This window comes from Polypterus senegalus, chromosome 7 (genome assembly GCF_016835505.1).
Source record: "Polypterus senegalus isolate Bchr_013 chromosome 7, ASM1683550v1, whole genome shotgun sequence".
In the NCBI taxonomy this organism is placed as follows: domain Eukaryota; kingdom Metazoa; phylum Chordata; class Cladistia; order Polypteriformes; family Polypteridae; genus Polypterus; species Polypterus senegalus.
In genome coordinates this window covers 94,507,584-94,521,680 of record NC_053160.1, presented here as the reverse complement: position 1 = coordinate 94,521,680, position 14,097 = coordinate 94,507,584, and the positions used below count along the sequence as shown (strand labels likewise).

The following is a 14,097-nucleotide window of genomic DNA, read 5'->3' as shown; positions in this document are numbered from 1 at the left end:
TAAGCAGAAGGGGAAAAAATGTTACCCTGACTGCTGATTCTCACTAGTGTCAAGTACTCTTTATAATGATTACTCCAATGATCTGTCAAACATGTAGCCTACAGTTACAGCAGCTGGTCAATATCATTATTTCCTGTTTATCAGGTCTGGCCTCTTTAATTAGGCTTCTGTGCTAGGTTTGCATCTTATAGAAATGCTTGGATAGAACTGCCAGAAAGGAACATCTCTCTCCCTGTGGTAAATATGTTGACATTTACAGACACAGGCAGAGTCATTAAGAAGCCCTACATGAAAGAACTAATGAGAATTCTGACTGCTTTTCTTCCTTGTTCTCCTGCTTTGCTAGTGGAATGTAGGCTTGTCCCATGATGCACCCTTTCAAAGAGAAGGCACTGCTATGGTACTGGCAGGAGAGAGCATTTAAAATTAAGTGAATTGATTAACCTTTAGAATCTCTAGCTTTATCATTTTACTTCCCGCTAATTGAACAATAGGCCCCATCGATTTGACAAATATAGTATTTCAGAGAAAAAATAAAGTAACAAATCAAGATGTGTTAACTTTGATAGTTTACCTTTTACAGCATAGATCCAAAAGAAATTAGTAATAACTACAGTTTACATTGGATGTATAATTTTAATTGATTACTTTATTAAAAAAAGTTCTAACTGGGTTGAAAATATACAAATTATTCAAACATAATACAGAAATAAGAATAATATGAAAATAGCAGTGTGGTAGTTCAATATTGACACTTTTGCCTCACATTTGAAAAGAGTTAGGTGCCAATCCTTTGGTCTTAGATCAAATGTCAAAGACATGCTTGTTAGGTTGGAAACTTTAAACTGGGTGAATGTTGGCTTGAGTAAATGGGCCATATGACAGAATGGCATCCTATTCAGGGTTGGTTCCTACCTTGTGCACAAAGTTGTTGGGATGATATCTTGCTTTCCATGACTCCACATTGGAGAATAAAGTATTGAAAGAATTCTTTGAGTCAGCCTTAAAGTATACATTTTTGGTGTTCATGGAGCTAACATTTTTTTTTAATAACGAAATGTCATCATTCAGTAATGACACATGTTTTCAGGACTTACTTTATATTTTGTACATTTCTGTACTGAATCTCCTCTAGAGGCTTATAGTGGAGGTTAATTGGGCACATGTGAAACAAAAGCTTAAATTTATAACTTGAAGAATATGGTGAATTACATGGATTAGTTAAATTTACTTGTTCACTAATAATCTGAGAAATTCCATTGAATTTCTGTGATAGGGATGAACAAATTCATTGGTTAACTTTCACAGCTATCTTTAAATTACATCTGGTTCTGCAGTGAAGAGTCAATGTACATTTTTTGACTCTACTGTGTTATCCGTGCAGTTTTTCTTACATTGTGAATAAATATTTTGTAGTCGTGGCTCCAACTCCGCCATTGCTGGTCCCAAGCCCAGATGGAAAAGGAGGAGGGTTGGGCATTGGGCCAGCACCCCGACCCTATAAAAATAAAACCTGCTACTAAAACGCCAAGAGAATCACAACAAATTCAATTAACCAGCAACAGAGGCCGATTCCCTGTGACGGTGCTGGCCCATTTGTGGCTGTCCAACACAAGATGCGCGGCTCTCTATTCAATGCTAAGACACTAACACGAATCGGAACATGGAATGTACGATCGCTCTGTCGAATGGGCTACCTCGCCCAGGTGCTCAGAGTGTTCGATGACTACCACCTGAACATTTTAGGCCTCGCCGAGGTACGAAGGCCAGGGTCAGGACGCATAATTAACGGTGGAAAAACGCTTCTCTACTCTGGTCATAGCACCGAGCACGCGCTTGCCGTTGGACTCGTACTATCACCACAGGCGACAGCAGCGCTAACGGAGTGGAAACCGGTCTCTGGCCGAATTATCACTGCCCCCTTCCGATCCCGACAGGTGAAAGTCACAGTCATCCAGATATACGCCCCAACAGAGGAATCTGACGAAGCAGCAAAGGAAGCGTTCTACGACCAGCTCCAAGACAAGCTGACGATCGCACCACGCCATGATTTGATCCATGTCGTCGTCGATTTCAATGCTCACTTAAACAGCGACCGTTCGGTCTTCGAGGCAACAATGGGTCCGCATGGATCAGGGGCTCGATCAAACGACAACGGCGAGCGACTGCGCTCACTCTGTGCCATGAACAATCTACAGTATGCACCAGAAATACTTTTTTCCAGCACAAAAGGATCCATAAGATTATGTGGCGGTCTCCAGAAGGACTATACAAAAACCAAATCGCTTACATCTGCGTCAGCAAAAGATGGCGCTCGTCCTTGTTAGATGTGAAAAGCCAGAGAGGAGCAGACGTCGGCTCTGACAATAATCTACTAGTCGCCAAATGCCAGCTAAAATTTATGCAATCGACGCCTAAACCTCAACGACCAAGACCCTTCAATGTTACAAAGCTCAAAGAGACACCCGTAACCCAACAGTTCAAACTTGAGTTCCGAAATCGCTTTGAAATACCCTCAGAAACAGATGATGAAGAATCGATTAAAGATGACTGGACACGACTCCACCAGACTGTCATCAAAAGTGCCAAAACTACAATCGGTCAAAGACGGGGCACATCTCGAGAATGCTGGATAAAAGATAACACCTGGGACCTAATTGATGCATGGCGCCGCTGGAAACAAGATGCCAATCGGGAGCCCCCATGCATAAATGGTGCGTACGCACAGAAATGTTTTGTAAGAACTTTTCCACGTTCAAATCGCGATGTATAAAAACTACACTTGGCGTAAAGCCACGCACTTTCCCACGGTACATCATACCATGTCGTACGCAAGTTCTCTGCTCGGTTTTGCAAACTGGCGGCACCCAGCTTCAAAGCAGTGCTACTGTTACTGTGTGGTTTATCTTTATTTCTTAGAGCCACATTTCTGCCGTGGCTTTATAAATACATTGAAACTAACCGCATATTGTTTATTAGTGTAATGCATCTGATTGTAATTAATTTATAACAATATAATGGTCCAGGGAATAGCCATAGTATTCCAAATACCATAACTGCTTTAGCGTTGTTACTTTCACTTCACCTTCTTCTTCTTTCAGCTGCTCCTGTTAGAAGTTTCCACAGTGGATCATCTTTTTCCATATTACTCTCACTGCATCACTCAGAGTATTTATATCACTGTATCTGAGTGGGGAATCACAGCAGCAGCTGATCGGAAAGAGAAATATCGGTATACAGCATCAAGCCCACCCTGCCTCAGCCAATCAAAACGTTTCAAATCCTTTCCTGTACAGACCTCGCGGTTCAGAAATAGTCAATCAGTCCATCAAGTGCTCCTTGTAGAACTGTTTGTACTTATAAGTACAATTACCCCACTGTAAACTTGCAGTACAGTTATAATATTGCACAACCTGCACCACTTTATAATGCGCATATTTACATGTGATGACGATATCAATTTTGAGATGAAATGCAGCAAAATATGTTGATTATATTATATAGATAAAACTTTAACTTCATTTAAATAATCTGTATTGTTAATAATTAAACATCTGAGGACACGGTTCTGCAGCGCTAGCTAGTTCACGGATTGATTTATTCTTTCTGGGGCTGACATGACACTGGAAGGATAGATGGATAGAATAATTAAAGTTGTACTACAAAGATATTTCAATGTTCCGTAAAAGTTTTCAAGAATCATGGTTGTAAGCTTACAGATGATTTAACGTCTATTACAGAGCTGATTGTGTGGCGATTGGGTATTTGGAGAAAGAAAAGTAAGGACAGGAATTGGAGAGTAGTACATTTGAAAGAGACAGTACTGCTACAGTAATTTTATTGAAGGTCGCGCACAATCACGCACCGTATTCCCCTGTTTAATAACATGCTTTAAATCCTATCATCATGAAAAAGTTATCATGTACTGTATACATCTCAGTATTTTAATTATTCAGAGAGCTGTAATATAACGAATGTAATGGATTCTGTGTCCTGTTGGAGAAAGAGAAAGTGGAAGCACGTAGTGATTCACACACATAGAGCAAAAGATCAAATAAAAAATAAAGCATTTAACGTGCTACTTTAATTACGATGTGATTTGAGAAACTGGTTAATTAAATGATTTTAAGATGAAGTTTTATATTATTTTAGATGATGTTCTACTTTAATGACAAAATAAACTACGTAATTAAAGTGGAAATTTCAAGATTGAAGTTGAAATTTCGTCCTTTTTTCCTACTGTGTGCCTTTTTTTTTCTCTGTACCCTAATAAGGTTTCATATGACACTCAGACGGTGGGCTACAGCTCGCCTTTTCACAGCGACTTTGATATGTGACAAATTTTTTATTTTGGGCACTGTGCAACTATGTCAGGCGATCAGCTTCCTTTTGTTGCTTATACCACTGTGTAAACCAACAAATAGTACATTTTTCTTTGCCTCCACTTGGTATTCGCTGAAATTCTTTCATTTTCCCTCTTGCTTTTTCCATTGTCTTTTCACAGAAGGCTGAGCTTAAGGGCGATTTATATTGATTTGCATATTCATAGAGGCATAATTCTGGGAGGAGTTGGGGGTGGGACAGAAGACGCATGCACGAGCGTTACTTTTCACGCTGACCGGGATTTATGGAGCGGAAGAATGTGGAAGTTGGAGTACGCACAGATTACTGCATCTTGATTTTTCTGTGCATAAGTACATTTCGGTTTTTGTGCTTACGTCATGTTATAGTGCAAATTCTACGCACGCCGTTATGCATGAGGTCTCAGAGGAGCGCTACCAAACTGCAGATGGAATAGTCAAACGAAGCTGCCGCCAAGATTAGCGCGATTGGATCGAAAAGAAAGGACATGAGGCGCAAGAAGCCACGGACAGGGACGACACTAAAACACTATACAGGATCGTCCGAGAGCTGAGTGGCACGCCCAGCAGGAGAGGTGAACCAATCAAAGCAAAGGACGTGTTACCTGTTGCTAACCACCAAAGCACAAGAAAAATGATGGGTCGAGCACTTTGCTGAGCTCCAGAATCCACATTAACATTCACAGACGATCTCTTAAAACCGGCAAACGACCTTCCAGTTGAAGTTGGACCGATCACGCCAGCCGAAACCAAGTTGGCGATTGCAGCCCTTAAGACTGGTTGCGCACCTGGCATGGACGAAATCGCTCCCAAAATGTTAAAACACGCAGGACAAACACTTATAGACCGTTTTACATCTCTCCTTAACAGGTGCTGGGAAACAGCGTCCTTCCCAGAAGACTGGAGTAAAGGGGTCATCGTAAAAATTTCAAAGAAAGGGAATCTCGAATACTGCAACAACTGGCGTGGAATTACCCTCCTCGCCGTCCCAGGCAAAGTGCTGTGCTCCATCCTGCTCCGACGCCTACACCAAGCTGTTGACCATCTACTCCGTGAGTACTTGACTTCGTCATGCGCCACGCTCTTGCACACGCCGACCATGGCCTTCAGAGCCGTGATGGGAGACGAATAGCAGATCTGGAATTTGCAGATGATATCGCTGTACTTGGCCCTACCCAACAATCCCTCCACAATCTCACTGAACTTCAATTACGTGAGGCGGCAAAAATTGGGCTCTGAATTAGTGAGGTCAAGAGCAAGGTCATGTGCATCGGCCACGCCCGTGCAAACATCCCGGTCTCCATCGGCCAACAACAGCTTAAGGAAGTCGACCGCTTCACCTAGCTCGGCAGCACCATGGCACCTAACGTGGGGGACAGACATCGACGGGAAAGCATCATCAGTAATGCGACAACTGGGACCAATATGGTGATCCAACACCATTACACTGCCAATGAAGATACGACTGCTAAATACGATTTTCATCCCACCGGTGATATATACAGGCAAAACTTGGAAGTCATCTGCAGTGATTACGAGATGCCTGAACATCTTTCAGCAATGCTGCCTACGGCGAATAGTGAAGGTCCCCTACCAGGACCACGTCAGTAATGACGAAATCCATCAACGAATATCTACCTAACCTCTAGCGAGCACTGTAGCGGAACAGCGCTTTCAATTTGCTGGCCACATCCTCCGGCAACTGATACATTGCCTTCCAAAGATCGCTATGAGCTGGATGCCAGCCCGTGGTACACGAAGCGTGGCCGTCCAAAAAAAACATGGCAATGTTCTTCCAATGAAGACCTGCGCACTATAGACATATTACGGGACGAAGCCGAAGCCGCTGTAGCTGACCGAATTCATTGGCGATCTCTTGGCGCCCAATGCGCCACCAGGCGTGGGAGGAACTAAGTCTAAGTCTAAGTAAGTCATGGCTCCCCATATGTGATGCTGTCCTTGTTAAGTTTGTACTCTTTGCCATGTGTGTTCCAAAGCATAAGTTAAAGTTCCATTTGGGTGCAGTATGTTTCTTACAGCACGTTGTTTGTAATGATGGCAGAGAAATTTTTTTTTTTTTTATGGGCACTCTTAAAAATAATTTTTCTTTATTGGCAATTTATGTTTCTTTACTGGGTTGTGTGGTTCCTTGCTGAACCTTTGTTGACCAAGCAATATTTTGTTCTGGGAAGGGTTCTTTGCAAATGAAGATTGATCTTTGTGCTTTGAAAAACATCTGTAATACATGGAAAAAAATAGAAATCTTTAATGTATAGTAGGCTATCTAGCAGGACACTAAAAGATTAAGAAAACCTGGACTTGGCCAGTGTAACAGGGCCTGTATAACAATTGTACAAGAGTAATTCTAAAATCAAGAACTGATCGGTATTTCACAAATCTGTTATCAACTAGTGATGGTAATTTACTGTATGGAGCCTATTACAGATCTAAATAATTCAGTTCTTTCTGGAACCATAATGTGGAAGGATTTACTGGGAACCAAAAATGGCTCCCCTATTGCAACCCTCCGAAGAATGGAAATAACAAAGAATGGGCATAAATGGAGACCAATGCTGGCCAATTTAAAAACTTGACTTCATGTGAATGCATTTCCTGTTCATGTACTTCTGTAATTTTTCCAGAACACTTATTTTATTCAACAGTATTTTAGCAAAAAATACATACATTTTGCATCCAGCATATGACTGGATGACTTGACATGTGGATTATGCCACATATATAACATGAGTTTTGTTCATTGATGTCTTTATATTGTTTCCTGTTGTTCAAAAAAGCATTTTTGTGTGGAGTATTCCTGTAAGCAATAACCTTCTGGGTAGAATCAGATGCGTGATACTTAAGTCCTTTGGATTTTTCTAGATTTTTTGAGCTCACTATTGCTGGTTAAGTTCAGGATGCTCAGCAACATGTTTTGGAGCACCAGAAAATACTTTTGTACATGCATGCTAGTCATAACATATACAGTAATCCCTCCTCGATCACAGGGGTTGCGTTCCAGAACCCCCCACGATAGGTGAAAATCCGCGAAGTAGAGACCATATGTTTGTATGGTTATTTTTATATATTTTAAGCTCTTAGAAACTCTCCCACACTGTTTATAAATATTCTCCGCACAGTTATACAGTAAACCCTCGTTTATAGCGGTTGATCTGCTCCAGCCAGATAAATGGATTTCCAAGAAGTAGGATTCTTTATTTATAAATCTAATATTTTCGCAGTTAGAGCATTGAAAACCTGTTTATACAACCTTCTAAATACGTTTTTTAACATTATTAGAGCCCTCTAGACATGAAGTAACACCCTTTAGTCAAAAGTTTAAACTGTGCTCCTTGACAAGACAGAGATGACAGTTCTTTCTCACAATTAAAAGAATGCAAACATATCTTCTCTTCAAAGTGCGCCTTCAGGAATGTCAGAGAGAGAGTAAAGTAAACAATCAAAAATCAATAGGGCTGGTGCGCTTTTAAGTATGCAAGCACCGCGATAAAGCGGCGCAATGAAGGGATCAATGTGAAGGTAGCCTTTCAGCATTTTTTTTACAGGCGCGTCCGTATCTTCTAAGCAAACAGCCACTGTGCAAACAGCCCCTCCGTCAGGAGCAGATAATGGGGCCAATCATATGTCTCCCTGATGGTATTGCATGATGGATAAGTATCTGCCTGTATTTCTCAGAGAGAGTGAGACACAGAGAAAAGCAAACAATGAAAAATCAATACATGCTGTTAGAGCTTTTAAGTGTGCGAAGCAGCACGCGGGAAGCATATCGTATATCATTGAGGAGTTTTATTTAATATGTAATACGTGCTCTGATTGGGTAGCTTCTCAGCCATCTGCCAATAGCGTCCCTTGTATGAAATCAACTGGGCAAACAAACTGAGGAAGCATGTACCATAAATTAAAAGACGCATTGTCTGCAGAAATCTGCGAACCAGCAAAAATTCGTGATATATATTTAGATATGCTTACATTTAAAATCCACGATGGAGCGAAGCTGCAAAAGTCGAAGCGCGAGATAGCGAGGGATTACTGTATACTGTATACATATACAGTATTCTCCTGCTTTTTCTAAATCATCCCCAAACTTCAGCTTAAATTGCGCTGCACCAAAACTTCACATTTACATTAGTAACAAGAGTTCCTTTATCCTCCTATCCCACTGTATTAATTTCAAGTATTCAGTATTTGAAGTAATGGCTTCTATATTTCCAAAAGAACAAAAGCAAATTGTGATTTTATTCTTCAACTCAAAATTGTATTAAATGATACTGGAGAAACTACATGCAAATGGTGGAACCATGAGGGGAAGAGAATGAGTATATTTAATAGTTTTATGTGGGTCCAACTGCAAATGATGAAATAATGAGTAGATGGCTGTAACTTTGATAAAATGCCATTAAAAAAATTAATTTTTAAAATATTGATGCATTTAGCTAATTATGATTGTTTAATAAACAAAAACATTGCCATTCTTAGGGTGGTAAAGGTTACATACATATTTTCTTGACAAAATTATGGTCAAAAACAAAAGAAGTCATTAGATGACAAAATGAAAGCAAACTAAACTAACGAATAATCAAAAAAAAAAAAATACAAAAAATTTCAAACTCCACCAAAATATGGCAAGATCCTTCAGAATACTAAAATGTCCTGACAAATGCAACTGTGAATCAGCCAAAACTAAAACAAGATGTTGCAGAACAGTGAAATGTACATAAAATGGTATGTATTTAAATAAAAAAACAGGTTAATTAAAGGGAGGAGAACATAACATGTGAAGCAAAATTAGCTGCACTATCGGGTGTGACTGTATGCTGTAAGGTTGGCTTGCTCATATAATGACTGAACTGAAAAACTGAAATGGAATTAAACTTTCTTTTTAACTTTTTAGTCTACTGTACTGATTGTTTTTTTCAAGTGGCAATGCAGAATCAATATTCTGGAAAAAGAAGGATCTAATACAAGGAATTCCTATAAATAGAGACATCTTATTTTAAACAGTGAAGCCATAAAACAGTGCTGGCACAGGCATAGAAATGCCCAGAAAGACAGGGTGTGTTTTTGACCAACAATTTCAGAATCTAAATTAGGGATCTTCTGTGGTCAGGGCCGAAATTGAAAAATGTTTTTCTAATAGCTGCCTGAAAGATAATACAGACTGCATGGACCAACAACTGTTCTCCAGAAAGAGAAACAAGCTGTCTGGAGAAACATAGGGTGTTATGGTTGGGTCTTGCCTTTAAATTTTGTTTCTTACCCCTTTTTGTATTGTGATTTTTAATTTTTTTGTTTAAACAGTTCTGTTTAACTGTTTTCTAATGGCTGATTATGCCCTTCTTGTTTCTTTCATTAATTTAAGTTATCCATTATGTGTTTTGTTAATTATGTTATATTGTTTCTTGTTACAGTAATTGATAACTGCTGTAACATGCTTCCATTAAGTTTAATAACACTACCTGCGGGCAACATTAAAGGGCTGCTGCCACGCCAGTAATATTAACCTTGTGGCGGTGTTCTTCTGTTTTGCTTGCTGATTGTGACAGGTACCTACTGGTTATGCACAAATATAGCTTTGGTTTTACTGCTTCACGTACAGCATGAACTCTGAGAAATAGACATTTATATGTTTACTGACAATAATGTATTTGGTCACGTTTATGTTTCGCATAAACTATTAAATTCAACAGAATTAAATGTTAAAATATATTACCTGTTGTTAGTAGTTCAGAACATAACTTGACCTATCACTATTGCCTATTATTTTCCATTATCTCACAAAAATAAAGTGTGGGTGTATAAAGAAAAAGAATGTACCTTTTATTGTAAATTCTGGCATAATACTAAGAAATACTGGTTCCTTTACAAATATATTTTTTCACTTTATTTCACATGATACCGGTTCTGTTAAATTTTAGAAATACAAAAATGTTCCTAAATAAATCTGTATAAATTTAAAATGATGTTTTAGCCCAAACAAAATAATATTAGGTATTTTAGTATAGATCTTTAATATTTGGAGGTAAAATATACCACTGCAACTCACAAGCCACACATTGTAAAACTTGCCAGAGCAAATATTCAAGTAATATACTGTAGGTACGGAAGATATTTGACCTTTAATTATTTTCCATACAATCTTTACAGCCATTCTCTCCAACCTGCTATATCCTAACACAGGGTCAACTACAAAGAATAATTAATGGTTTTAGAATGTATTACCTTTGTTTTCTAGTAATATAAAAAGAAGCAGAGCATCTGTAATTTCAATCAAAATATAGTGCAAATTTTTTTTATCAGAGAGAAATTGTACATAAGAGATTAGCGTAGACCCTCAAGTAGAATAAAGTGATGTTTTGGTTAAACACCTATTATGGAATTGTAATAATTGTAATTATTATTACTACAACATAAATACAACTGAATCAAACAGACTTTAAATTTCTTTAGGCATATTACCATAAAGACAACCAGCACAGTAATGCAATGCTCCAAGATAATGGAGTGATAGATAATATCTGTCAATATCCAGTTCCTTCCATATCCTTTGGAAATGCTGGTAACACTGCACAACAACTTTTTTGAAACGTCTTGCTTCTTTTTTCTTTTTTGCTGATTGTGACAGGTACTTTACTGGATATGTACAAATAAAATTTTGGTTTTACTGCATCACATAGTAACTCTGAGAAATAGACATTTGTATGTTTACTGACAATAACATATTTAGTCACGTTTATGTTTTGTATAAGATATTAAATTCAACAGAATTAAAAGTGTTTTGCTCATGATTTTCTTTTGTATTCAATATCTGGTGCATCACGTTGCAGTGTCCAACAGTAGTAAGCAAGCATTGACAGATTCCAGTTGCCTTGGTATCGTTTCTCCATCGTAGCAATGTCCTGGTGAAACCATTCACTGTGTTTGTCACTGACAACACCAAGATTTGTGGGGAAGAAGTCCCAAGTGTGAGTGGAGGAAATGAATCTTGAGTGACATGTTGCACTTCATTGTCTTGTATGCTTTGAGAAGTTTGTCTACCAGCTGAATGTAGTTTGGGGCTCTGTAATTGCCCAGAAAATTTTCAACAATGTCTCTGAAGGCATTCCAGGCAATTTCTTCCGGCCCAACTAACATCTTCAAACTGCTTGTCACTCATGACATGTCTGATCTGGGGGCCAACAAAAATACCTTCTTTGATCTTGGCATCAGTTATTCTTGGGAACATCTGTCTTTAAAAACGAAAACCTTTGCCTTTCTTGTTCAGTGCTTTCACGAAATTCTTCATGAGTCCCAGTTTTATGTGAAGAGGAGGCACAAATATTTTTGCTGGGTCGACAAGCAAGTCATGTGCCACATTTTTCTGTCCTGGAACTAACTTTTTACAGAGTGGCCAATTCTGTCGAGAATAGTGCGACTCTTTGGTAGCTTCCAACCTGGCCTGATTCCATGCCTGGACATGCCCAGGCTCCACAAACCGTTGTTGATAAGTCACTTACGGGAGGAAAAATGTTTGGATACAAATATAAGAAAAAATCATGACAAAATCTTTACAGTCATTCTCTCCAACCCACTATATCCTAACACAGGGTCAACTACAAAGAATAATTAATGGTTTTAGAAGTTATTATCTTTGTTTTCTATTAATATAAAAAGAAGCAGAGCATCTATAATTTCAATCAAAATATAGTGCAAATTTTTTTATCAGGGCAGAAATTGTACAGAACAGATTAGTGTAGACCCTCAAGTAGACTAAAATGATGTTTTGGTTAAACACCTATTATGGAATTGTAATAATTGTAATTATTATTACTACAACATAAATACAACTGAATCAAATAGACTTTAAATTTCTTTAAGCATATTACCATAAAGACAACCAGCACAGTAATGCAATGCTCCAAGAGAACGAAGTGATAGATAATAGCTGTCAATATCCAGTTACTTCCATATCCTTCGGAAATGCTGGTAATTGATTTAATAATTTGGCAAGGCTCCTATTTCATTTACCTTAACTTTAAGCCTTTAAACGTATATGACGGTAACTGAAGCACACTCATTTTAAGATACAGAATAACATGTTATTTATAAACACAAGGATTAAAGAAATAATGATAACTGGATATATTGATATATGAGACAGGACAGAGACAGACTTGGTCAGGTCAGGTCAGGTTGGGGAGCATGCACTGGTACATATAGCATGTTGCTGCACCCACCACACAACATGACAGCTTGGGATCCTGGTTTTGCAACCACCAAGGTAGACACAAGGTCCAGTCCCATCCTCCAGAAATTACTGTCTGTCTGGTGCAACCAGGAGTTACATGGGCGCCCCCTTGGGCTGGTCCAGCAAAAATGAGGACCCTGTAAGCCAGATCACACTTGGGAAATTGCGCCACATGGCTGTAGTGCCATAACTGACACTCCCTCATAATGCAGGTAATGTGCCACATTCGGGACTCAAGTCAAACCAGCAGTACCCAAGGATTCTTTGAAGAGACACAGTACAGAAGGATTCCAGTATTCATCTCAGGTCACTGGATTGTGTTCTTGTCTTGCAGCCATATAGCTAAGCAGGAAACACCAGGGACCTCATGTATAACGCCATACGTAGAACTCGCACTATAACATGGCGTAAGCACAAAAGCCGAAATGTGCTTACGCACAGAAAAATCCAGATGCAGGAATCTGTACGTACTCCAACTTCCACATTCTTCCACTACATAAATCCCGATCAGCATGAAAAGTAACGCTCGTGCACACGCTTTATGTAACGCCCCAACTCCTCCCAGAATTATGCCTCTTTGAATATGCAAATCAATATAAATCGCCCTTAAGCTCAGCCTTCTGTGAAAAGACAATGGGAAAAGCACAGAGGAAAATATAAGAATTTCAGTGAATACCTAGTGGAGGCAAAGGAAAAACATACTATTTGTTCAAATAAACTGTGGTATAATCAACAAAAGGAAGTTGATCGAGTGACATAGCGTGTTGGAGAAACTTGAAAGCTCACGTTCACAAAATCGCACAGTGCCGGAAATAAAAAAGAAGTCACATATCAAAGTCGCAGTGAAAAGCCGAGTTGTAGCCCACTGTCTGAGTGTCATATGAAAGCTTATTAGGGTACAGAGAAAAAAAAGGCACAAAGTGGGGAAAAAGCAAGAAATGTCAACTTCAATCTCGACATTTCCACTTTAATCACGTAATTTATTTTGTGATTAAAGTAGAATATCATAAACTTCATCTTAAAATCGTTTAATTAACCAGTTTCTCAAATCACATCGTAATTTAAGTAGCACATTAAATGCTTTGTTTTGTATTTGATCTTCTATGTGCCTATGTGTGTGATTCACTACTTGCTTCTTAAACCGGCTCTCTTCCTCCGAATGGACACAGAATCCATTACATTCGTGATATTACAGCTCTGAGTAACTAAAATGCTGAGATGTATACATGATATAATTTTCATGATGATAGGAGTTAAAGCACGTTATTAAACATGTGTTTCACTTCGATGAAATAATTTATTGCAGCAGTACTCAGGGGCGGCTCTAGGCTTGTGGTGGCACTGGGCAGAGGAAGAATCGGTGGCTCCTTCACCCGCCAATGTCAGTATGGTAGCTTATGTATGGTGGATGGCCACGTCCATTGCAGACACTGCATAACCGCCTTGTGCTCATGACACAAGCATTTAACTTTTGCCGAAATTTGTCGCTGCGTT

The 14,097-nt window shown here is 38.9% G+C and overlaps 1 pseudogene; it reads left to right on the top strand.

The window, feature by feature from the left end:
• The first annotated feature begins 1,616 nt into the window (after positions 1-1,616).
• On the top strand, positions 1,617-5,493 carry LOC120532037 (annotated as a pseudogene).
• Positions 5,494-14,097: the final 8,604 nt, after the last annotated feature.